The sequence below is a fragment of the Misgurnus anguillicaudatus genome, chromosome 17, assembly GCF_027580225.2.
Source record: "Misgurnus anguillicaudatus chromosome 17, ASM2758022v2, whole genome shotgun sequence".
NCBI classification, from domain to species: domain Eukaryota; kingdom Metazoa; phylum Chordata; class Actinopteri; order Cypriniformes; family Cobitidae; genus Misgurnus; species Misgurnus anguillicaudatus.
Genome location: NC_073353.2, coordinates 29,773,305 through 29,784,705, shown reverse-complemented (window position 1 = coordinate 29,784,705; position 11,401 = coordinate 29,773,305). Strand labels below are relative to the sequence as shown.

The 11,401-nt window shown below is 53.4% G+C and overlaps 1 long non-coding RNA gene across 1 annotated transcript; it reads left to right on the top strand.

Moving 5' to 3' along the window:
• Positions 1–8,686: 8,686 nt before the first annotated feature.
• Positions 8,687–9,848, top strand: LOC141350206 (uncharacterized). The gene is made up of 2 exons (XR_012358193.1): positions 8,687–9,408; positions 9,518–9,848. It is a non-coding gene; the product is annotated as an uncharacterized lncRNA (long non-coding RNA).
• Positions 9,849–11,401: the final 1,553 nt, after the last annotated feature.

Below are 11,401 nucleotides of genomic sequence, written 5' to 3'. Positions count from 1 at the left end.
CGACCGGAAAAATGGAAACACCGGACATCCGGCAGCGTTGCGAAGGCTGTAATCAGCGGATTGAGCACAGCTGTGGCTAGTTAACGAGATCGCCGGGTAATTGGATAATGGGAGCGTAAGGAGAAGTACAAAAAGGACAGTTAGATGACAGTTGGAGTCGAAGTGTGTGCTGAGGAACGGAGCTGTGCTCATTGCTAGACGTGGTGGCTGGATATATTTCTCTCTCTTTCCCTCTTCTCTCGTTGCAGTTACGGTGGACCGGCTGGATTTAAGGAACAACCCTATGGGTGAAAAAGGAACTACAGTCCAACTAGTAATTTGAACGGAGAAAAACGAGAAGCGATTTGATCGCCCTGCACAACGTACACAAAGGCTATCCGCTGTGAGTATGCCCATGGTGTAGTGTAACTAGCGGAAACTTGCATATTGTGATTCGTTGGAGTCCTCCAGGAGTAGGAAGGCGGCCCTACCCCTATCAGTAGCGTGGTGGGCGAGCCGCCAGCAGCATATATATTTCATACAGCCACCGCAACGCGACTCTGGTCTGGTCGTTTCTGCCACCGCCTCTACGTTAGCCCCAAGTACAGTGGAAGAGATCGGGCGTTTCCCCTCGTGGTGTTGCACTTGCAGTGTGGTGAGTGAGATTTTACATATTATAAGCTTTTTCACGATAGAGTGGTGCTGTGTATTTGCCGTGGGTTGCCGTGTGTCTTGTCAGAGGAACCCCGCACCATCCATTCTCTCCCTTGGAAGGAGGACGCCGGGGCCAACGACCGTAGACCTTATTGCCATCATACGCGGTGTGCTGTTCAAGAGAGTGAAGAGACGCAGGCCAAGTACTGTGGAGGACTGTGAGTATTATAGTGAAAGCAATTGTGGTGTAAACTTACCTGTGTGTGTGTCATCGCAGAGTCGGAGGCGAACGGGTCCGCTGCCCCCGGGTCCCTACGAAAGGGCGCCCTTATCTGGGATTTGATCAGCCTACGGACAGTGGCGATAAGGCAGCGCTCGACCCGGCGAGGTGGTGTGTGACTTTCGCCCCCCTGCTGACCTACAGAAGGAACGACCGTGAGTAACATAGTAAAAGCAATTGTGGTATAAGCTTACCTGTGTTTGTATCGTCGCAGAATCGGAGGCGAACGGGTCCGCTACCCCCGTGGTCTCTACGAAAGGGCGCCCCTATCCGGAATTCGATCGGCCCACGGACCGTGGGGATAGGGCGGCGCTCGACCCGGCGAGGTGGTGTGTGGCCTTCGCCCCCCCTGCTGACCAACAGTAAAGAGCCGACTGTGAACGTGATACTTACCCCGAGAGCTGTAAGCAGCGGAGCTGGTGAGAACCATTCAAAGACCAATAACAGTGTTTCTGTGTCCTAGCGATCACCTGCGGAGAGAGAAAGGAAAACGAGAGAGAGTCAGTAAAGAGCCGACTGTGAACGTGATACTTACCCCGAGAGCTGTAAGCAGCGGAGCTGGTGAGAACCATTCAAAGACCAATAACAGTGTTTCTGTGTCCTAGCGATCACCTGTGGAGAGAGAAAGGAAAACGAGAGAGAGTCAGTAAAGAGCCGACTGTGAACGTGATACTTACCCCGAGAGCTGTAAGCAGCGGAGCTGGTGAGAACCATTCAAAGACCAATAACAGTGTTTCTGTGTCCTAGCGACCACCTGTGGAGAGAGAAAGGAAGACGAGAGAGAGTCAGTAAAGAGCCGACTGTGGACGTGAAACTTACCCCGAGAGCTGTAAGCAGCGGAGCTGGTGAGAACCATTCAAAGACCAATAACAGTGTTTCTGTGTCCTAGCGATCACCTGTGGAGAGAGAGAAGAAGACAAGAGTGAGTCATTGAGGAATCGACGGTGAACGTGATACTTACCCAGGAAGCTGTAAGCAGGGAGCCGGTGAGACCCCTTTCAAAGTCAGTAACAGTGTCTTTGTTGTCCTAGTGGCCGCCTGTGGAAAGAGAAGAAGGCGAGAGTAAGCCATTGGGCACGGACAGTGGAGAAACCCCTAACAGCCACACCAGAAGTTGTCTGCCTCCAGGAAGAGAAGAAGGAGGGCGCCACGGCCAGCAGGGTCCAGGCGGGAGCCTGACGTTTCCTTTTTCCCCCGTTGATGGTGGTTGGCACCCCCGTTTTCCCATCCCTGTCACCCGTGGCTGTAGTCTCCCTGGAGGGAGTAGAAGAAGCCATTAGTTTTAAAATTCCCCTTTCCCCGAAGTTTCCCCCCATCCTTTTAAGTATTTAAGATCTCAATAAAGCTTGTTTTAAATTTTACTTACCTGTTTCCGTGTTTGTCTGGCCATTGGGTCGGCTTTGGGGACCTCCTCGAGGTGGGAGTTGAGAAGGGGCGTGGCTTTAGCCAAACACAGCCAGCCCCTAGTGGTGACAGATTTTGGCGAGTCGGCAGGATCCCACCTCGAGTTGAGTAACCAAGGTCACCCAATGACTGACAACGCGGGGCCAGCGGCCCCACCCCGTGCCACACCCGTTATCATGGGCAGTCCATGGGTCCAGAGATACGGAGGAGCCGAGTCGGAGGTACGCCTGACTGAATGGAAGGCCCAGCTGGAGTACTTGGCCGACCTGCAGGGCCTTGGCGCCGCCCAGCGGCTTCAATTTGTGTTAAACTCCTTAGAAGGAGAAGCACGGCGAGAAGTACAAGCCGCCCCCGAAGCGATTAGAGCCACCGCCCAGACTGTGTTCCAGTTCCTCACTGAACAATATGGTGACCATACCCCCGTAGCTGTCCTCCGCTCACAATTTTTCAATTGCAAACAAGGCCCCCGACAACCTATTCGAGCTTTTGCCCTCAGGCTGCGGGAGCAGTTCACTCGCCTGCAAGCCCGACGAGACCATGGGCTAGGAGATGGAGAAGCCTTGTTACGCGACCAGTTCCTCCTGGGGATGAAAGAAGGCCCCGTGAGACAAAGTCTGAGGGTCCAGTTCCGGAGGGACCCCGGGCTGACCTTCGAAGATCTAAAGAAGGAGGCGCTAGCCCTGGAGGGGGACGAGGCCGAAGTAACCGAAGCCCCCGTATGTGCAGCCGTAAGTGGAAACACAGCGGCGCCACCTGAACACGCAGACTGGAAACAAGCCCTGCGGGTGGAATTGTTGAAAGATGTCCGAGAGCAGATGTCGGAGCTATCTAAGACCCTCTTGGGGGAACTTCGCCAAAGTAGGGCGCGGGAGGAACCGAGGCCGGCACCCCGAGAGCGAGTCTACTCTGAGAGGGGCCGAGAGCCACCGGGACGCCCGAATCGTTTGAACCGGCCCCGCTTCGAGTGGGATGACCAAGGGCGGCCAATCTGTAATCGGTGTGGAGAACCGGGGCATTACAGTCGCCAGTGTGGGCCTCGCAGGGCATCAGAAGGGGGTTTTTAAGGCGACCGGCCACAGTGGGTCGTGTGGCCGGGACCCCCAGAGAAGACCCTGGAAGACGCGAGGATGCTAGAGACCAGATGGTTGGACACAGCCCTGTGGCGGAGGTGAAGGTATGTGGCAAGACAATACAGTGCCTAGTAGATACGGGCTCGCAAGTGACATTGTTTGCGGAAAGTCTCTCGCAGGAAGTATTTGGGAAGCAGAGTGCCCAAGGAGGGGAGGCCCCCTGGCTGACGTTGCGGGGCGCCAACGGCCTAGAGATCCCTTATATTGGCTATCGGTTGACGGACTTAGAAGTTCATGGGGTGATAGTTCCCCAAAAAGGAGTGATTATCGTGGAGGACAGATGTCTGGGTGCCCATCGAGCCCTGTTAGGGATGAACGTCCTCTCCGAATGCTGGGAAGAATTATTTCGGGCTAAGCCCGGCCCTAGGATCCCCCCTGTCGAGAGGCCCCTATGGGAGCAAGTAGTAGCCGACTGTCGTCGGGTCCAGATGACCCAGGTCCGCAGAGGCCGGGAAGAGGTAGGAAGGGTGATGTGTCGATTCGCTCTGTCGATTCCTCCTAGGAGTGAGGCCATGGTGTGGGTGAGAGTAGCCCCCCGAGGAGTTGGCCCCGAAGAATGGGTGTTGGTTGAACCTCACGCCGATTGCCCCCAAGTGGAAGTAGCCCGAGGCCTAGCGGCGGTCCGTCGGGGGAGGGTCCCTGTGAAGGTCCGAAACGACCACCCCTACCCAGTATACTTACACCGACACCAGCGGCTGGCCCGATTAACGGGGGTCGCGCCCCACCAGGTGAGAGAGGAGAGGGACGTTAGGTTCCGTCAGGTGTGCCCCAATGTCATCGAGGTGGCCCTGACCCAGATGGAAGCCCCTCCGAACAACAGAAGGAGGGACGTGCCGAAGCACTTGGCAGGCGAGTCCCTGCAAGGGGAAGAGTTGGAACAGGCGCAGACACAAAGACTCCAAGCCCTCCTTCAGAAATGGCAACATGTATTCGCAAGACACGAGGATGATTATGGGTGTACGAAAGTGGTAGAACACCATATACCGACTGGAGATGCAGGGCCCAGTAGAGAGAGGTACCGGCCGATCCCACCCACCTTGTATGCAGAGGTACGCTCGCTACTGCAGGGCATGCTGGAGCGAGGAGTCGTCCGGGAAAGCAGTAGCCCCTGGGCAGCCCCCATCGTACTTGTGCAGAAAAAGTCAGGAGCTTGGAGGTTTTGCGTGGACTATCGGAAGCTTAACCTGGTGACCAAGAAAGACGCGTTTCCCTTGCCCCGGATTGAAGACTCCCTTGCCGGTCTCACACGATCCGCTTGGTACTCCACCTTGGATCTGGCCAGTGGATATTGGCAGGTGCCAGTGGCCGAGGCCGATAGAGAGAAGACCGCCTTTACGACCCCGTTCGGACTATTCCAGTGGGAACGGATGCCCTTCGGGCTCTGTAACGCTCCGGCCACGTTCCAACGCCTCATGCAGCGCTGTCTTGGAGGTCAGTTAATGGAGTCAGTCTTGGTATATTTGGATGATGTAATTGTGTATTCCCCAGATTTTGATTCACACCTCCGACACCTCGAAGAGGTTTTCCGGGCGATGGAGAAATATGGGCTGAAGTTACAACCCGACAAGTGCCATCTGTTGCGGCGGAAAGTCCAGTTCCTGGGCCATGTGGTCAGCGCTGCTGGGGTGGCCGTAGACCCTGGGAAGGTCTCCGCGGTGAGAGACTGGAGTGCACCAAAGACTGTGAGGCAAGTGCGGTCATTTCTGGGATTTGTGGGATACTACAGACGGTTTATAAGAGATTTCTCAAAGATTGCCAAACCCCTTAACCAGCTACTGGTCGGCACAGGGCGAAACCGGGGGCGGGGGTCACCCTCTATTGATTGGGACGAGTCCTGTGAAGGGGCATTTCAGAGGTTAAAACAGGAGTTGTTACAGGCTCCTATCTTGGCCTATGCAGACTTTACCCAGCCATTTCTTTTGTATACAGACGCTAGCAACCTGGGGCTGGGAGCAGTCTTGGCCCAACGTCAAGCGGGCACGGAACGGGTGATCGCCTACGCAAGCCGAAGCCTTCACCCAGCGGAGAGGAACGACGCGAACTACAGCTCCTTCAAGTTGGAGCTGTTGGCCCTGAAATGGGCCCTGACCGAGAAGTTCAAGGACTACCTCTGGGGTGCTAAGGTGACGGTGATTACAGACAATAACCCTCTGGTTCATTTACAGACAGCGAAGTTGGGGGCGGTGGAGCAGCGCTGGGTGGCACAACTTGCCAACTTCAATTACCAACTACAGTATCGGCCCGGTCGGGAACACACGAACGCGGATGTCCTGTCCCGATTGCCAGAGGTGGACGGCCCCGGTGGCTGTGATGGCCACGAAGAGGAAAGCCAGGAGGAAGGCTACCTGATAGGGGTAGTGGAAGCACCAGGAGGCCAGCAGGAGGCGGTACCCGGGAGCTGGGGTTGGGACCCCTGCCGGTGGAAGGAAAGACAGGCCCAGGATCAAGATTTATGGCAGGTGAGGATGTGGGTAGAGCGAGGCCGGCGACCAACGTCGTCCGAGAGGCTGACCCAGACAGAGACGGGGAAGAGACTGCTGGGACAGTGGGACAAGCTGGAGATACAGGAGGGGGTACTTTGCCGAAAAGTAAGTGATCCGAAGCTGGGCGAGGAGGTACGCCAGATCGTGGTGCCCGCCGATCAAACAGCAGCCCTGGTGTCTGCCTACCATGACCAATTGGGACACCAGGGACAAGAACGGACCGTATCACTGCTACGCAGGTTCTTCTATTGGCCGGGACTGGAAGCATCAGTGCGTAGCTTGGTCCAAGCTTGCCCCAGGTGCACGTTATTCAAGTCTCGACGAGAGGCCCGAGCACCGATGATACCCATATGTGCCAAAGCCCCCCTTCACATCATGGCGATGGATTTCCTGACCCTGGGCCGGCCACAGGACCGTTATCCGAACATCTTAGTAATCACCGACCTGTTTACGAAATATGCATGGGCAATCCCCACCCTCGATCAGACGGCAAGTACCACCGCAACGGCTTTATGGCGGCACGTCTTCCAAACATTCGGATGTCCAGAGTTCTTACACTCTGACCAAGGGGCAAACTTCGAATCAAAGGTGATCCGGGAATTATGCCAGCTGTATGGGTGCACGAAGACCCATACGACGTCCTACCACCCTCAAGGAAACGGCTGCTGCGAGAGGTTTAATCAAACCCTGCTGGGGCTCTTAGGGACCTTGGATCAACGCAAGCAGAGTGATTGGGTGAGTGCTCTACCGAACCTCTTACAAGCTTATAACAACAGCATTCATAGCACGACGGGGTATGCCCCCACTTATTTGATGTTCGGCAGACATGTACGGATGCCCACGGACCTGGTCCTGGGAGCGGCCGCGAGCCAGGAGGAAGGAAGTGTGACTGAGTGGGTAGGGCGCCACCACCAACGGCTGCACTTTGCCTATGAGCAGGTATCTCAGAAAATACGGGCCACCGGAGAAAAGAACAAGCGGTTGTACGACCGAACAGCCCGGGAAGCCCCCTTGCTGCCAGGAGAGAGAGTCCTGGTACGAGATAACCGGCGGCAAGGCAAAGGAAAGCTGAGCGACCGTTGGGAGGCCATCCCGTACGTAGTCTGTAGGCAGCAGAGACCGGGTCAGCCGGTGTATACCATCCGGCCGGAAGGAGAGGCCGGCCCGGAGCGGGTGGTACACCGAAATATGATTCGCCCTTGTCCAAATTTCCCCGAGGTCACGGAGGAGGTAGTCGCGGAGCCGGCACCGACAGCCCCCTGGATGGAAGGATGGGCTGTAGTACCAGGTTTACCTGTGGTGGCGCCACCCCCAGTCGCCCCTGGAGAGCCCGATCTTGCACCTGAGCCAATTGACCCCCCGGCCGCCCAGAGGCAGCCAGGACCAGCACCAGAGCCAGCCGAACCCCTGGCCGCACAAGGACAACCTGAGGTTGTGCCCGAGCCCGCTGCACCTGACTCCCCTGTAAGACGCTCCCAACGGGAGAACCGCGGCCGGCCCCCTTCCCGCTATGGTGAGTGGACTACTCAAAGGCATTCCAGGGACTGGAATGTATTGGCGGGGGAGGATGTCACAGGGTGACGACTTGTCAGGGCGGAACCAAAAAATTGAGGAAGTTGGTTCCGCCCGGATGTTTCCGCCCCGACCGGAAAAATGGAAACACCGGACATCCGGCAGCGTTGCGAAGGCTGTAATCAGCGGATTGAGCACAGCTGTGGCTAGTTAACGAGATCGCCGGGTAATTGGATAATGGGAGCGTAAGGAGAAGTACAAAAAGCACAGTTAGATGACAGTTGGAGTCGAAGTGTGTGCTGAGGAACGGAGCTGTGCTCATTGCTAGACGTGGTGGCTGGATATATTTCTCTCTCTTTCCCTCTTCTCTCGTTGCAGTTACGGTGGACCGGCTGGATTTAAGGAACAACCCTATGGGTGAAAAAGGAACTACAGTCCAACTAGTAATTTGAACGGAGAAAAAACGAGAAGCGATTTGATCGCACTGCACAACGTACACAAAGGCTATCCGCTGTGAGTATGCCCATGGTGTAGTGTAACTAGCGGAAACTTGCATATTGTGATTCGTTGGAGTCCTCCAGGAGTAGGAAGGCGGCCCTACCCCTATCAGTAGCGTGGTGGGCGAGCCGCCAGCAGCATATATATTTCATACAGCCACCGCAACGCGACTCTGGTCTGGTCGTTTCTGCCACCGCCTCTACGTTAGCCCCAAGCACAGTGGAAGAGATCGGGCGTTTCCCCTCGTGGTGTTGCACTTGCAGTGTGGTGAGTGAGATTTTACATATTATAAGCTTTTTCACGATAGAGTGGTGCTGTGTATTTGCCGTGGGTTGCCGTGTGTCTTGTCAGAGGAACCCCGCACCATCCATTCTCTCCCTTGGAAGGAGGACGCCGGGGCCAACGACCGTAGACCTTATTGCCATCATACGCGGTGTGCTGTTCAAGAGAGTGAAGAGACGCAGGCCAAGTACTGTGGAGGACTGTGAGTATTATAGTGAAAGCAATTGTGGTGTAAACTTACCTGTGTGTGTGTCATCACAGAGTCGGAGGCGAACGGGTCCGCTGCCCCCGGGTCCCTACGAAAGGACGCCCTTATCTGGGATTTGATCAGCCTACGGACAGTGGCGATAAGGCAGCGCTCGACCCGGCGAGGTGGTGTGTGACTTTCGCCCCCCTGCTGACCTACAGAAGGAACGACCGTGAGTAACATAGTAAAAGCAATTGTGGTATAAGCTTACCTGTGTTTGTATCGTCGCAGAATCGGAGGCGAACGGGTCCGCTACCCCCGTGGTCTCTACGAAAGGGCGCCCCTATCCGGAATTCGATCGGCCCACGGACCGTGGGGATAGGGCGGCGCTCGACCCGGCGAGGTGGTGTGTGGCCTTCGCCCCCCCTGCTGACCAACAGTAAAGAGCCGACTGTGAACGTGATACTTACCCCGAGAGCTGTAAGCAGCGGAGCTGGTGAGAACCATTCAAAGACCAATAACAGTGTTTCTGTGTCCTAGCGATCACCTGCGGAGAGAGAAAGGAAAACGAGAGAGAGTCAGTAAAGAGCCGACTGTGAACGTGATACTTACCCCGAGAGCTGTAAGCAGCGGAGCTGGTGAGAACCATTCAAAGACCAATAACAGTGTTTCTGTGTCCTAGCGATCACCTGTGGAGAGAGAAAGGAAAACGAGAGAGAGTCAGTAAAGAGCCGACTGTGAACGTGATACTTACCCCGAGAGCTGTAAGCAGCGGAGCTGGTGAGAACCATTTAAAGACCAATAACAGTGTTTCTGTGTCCTAGCGACCACCTGTGGAGAGAGAAAGGAAGACGAGAGAGAGTCAGTAAAGAGCCGACTGTGGACGTGAAACTTACCCCGAGAGCTGTAAGCAGCGGAGCTGGTGAGAACCATTCAAAGACCAATAACAGTGTTTCTGTGTCCTAGCGATCACCTGTGGAGAGAGAGAAGAAGACAAGAGTGAGTCATTGAGGAATCGACGGTGAACGTGATACTTACCCAGGAAGCTGTAAGCAGGGAGCCGGTGAGACCCCTTTCAAAGTCAGTAACAGTGTCTTTGTTGTCCTAGTGGCCGCCTGTGGAAAGAGAAGAAGGCGAGAGTAAGCCATTGGGCACGGACAGTGGAGAAACCCCTAACAGCCACACCAGAAGTTGTCTGCCTCCAGGAAGAGAAGAAGGAGGGCGCCACGGCCAGCAGGGTCCAGGCGGGAGCCTGACGTTTCCTTTTTCCCCCGTTGATGGTGGTTGGCACCCCCGTTTTCCCATCCCTGTCACCCGTGGCTGTAGTCTCCCTGGAGGGAGTAGAAGAAGCCATTAGTTTTAAAATTCCCCTTTCCCCGAAATTTCCCCCCCATCCTTTTAAGTATTTAAGATTTCAATAAAGCTTGTTTTAAATTTTACTTACCTGTTTCCGTGTTTGTCTGGCCATTGGGTCGGCTTTGGGGACCTCCTCGAGGTGGGAGTTGAGAAGGGGCGTGGCTTTAGCCAAACACAGCCAGCCCCTAGTGGTGACAAAAACATAACACATAATTAATTGTGCAATAACAGTAACTAAAATGTTGTTGTTTTATAAATGTTGGTAATTAACCATCAGTGTTTTTCTCTCTAAATGAGACTCATAAGCTAAACTATAAGATAACTCATAAGCCAAAAAGTGATATTACTGATTTTGAAAAATATGCAGTTGAGCCAGGCCGAAAATTTCACGCAATAGAAATGGTTCTTTACAGAATTTTTGGCTAATAGGCATTTCACACGCTATGCGGGAACCGCGAGTGTTTAGTTCTTTTCCAATAGGAGACGTGTGCAAAGCGGCAAAATGGGGGCGGTTACAGAGGTGAAGCGGAGTTGGTACTCCCAAAATCCTGTCCCATCTATGGACACGGCTCTTCACAGCAGGCGCCATTTAAGATAAACATATTTGCACTAAATGATGCACAAAACGCTTCCACTACACGAGATAAGCTGTAGCTGCACGGAGATTTTGCCGCTTACCGCGTATCGTGTAAAACGGCCATACATTTTTCTTTAGTGAACCAAATATGGTTCTTCTACACTATGAAAAAAGTTGGATCAACTTTTTGATTTGTAATTGAAAAATTACTTAAATTGGTAGCGTTGTTTTTTTAAAGTTGTAGTCAGCGCCAACATTTTTTATGATTTTCACAAAAGTTGAATGCCTTCCAGAAAATGTTCTTCTTTGAATATACAGTCTTGTTCAAAATAATAGCAGTGCAATGTGACTAGCCAGAGTGATGAAGGTTTTTAGTGTATTTTTTGTTGCTGCGTGGCAAACAAGTTGCCAGTGGGTTCAGTGGATTCTCGGGGAGCGGATGAGACCCGGCATTCATGATGTGCACGCTCTTAAGGCTGTGCAATTGGGCAAGTAGTTGAATTAGTTGAAAGGGGTGTGTTCAAAAAAATAGCAGTGTGGCATTCAATAACTGAGGTCATCAATTTTGTGAAGAAACAGGTGTGAATCAGGTGGCCCCTATAAGGATGAAGCCAACACTTGTTGAACATGCATTTGAAAGCTGAGGAAAATGGGTCGTTCAAGACATTGTTCAGAAGAACAGCGTACTTTGATTAAAAAGTTGATTGGAGAGGGGAAAACCTATAAAGAGGTGCAAAAAATGATAGGCTGTTCAGCTAAAATGATCTCCAATGCCTTAAAATGGAGAGCAAAACCAGAGAGACGTGGAAGAAAACGGAAGACAACCATCAAAATGGATAGAAGAATAACCAGAATGGCAAAGGCTCAGCCAATGATCACCTCCAGGATGATCAAAGACAGTCTGGAGTTACCTGTAAGTACTGTGACAGTTAGAAGACGTCTGTGTGAAGCTAATCTATTTTCAAGAATCCCTCGCAAAGTCCCTCTGTTAAAAAAAAGGCATGTGCAGAAGAGGTTACAATTTGCCAAAGAACACATCAACTGGCCTAAAGAGAAATG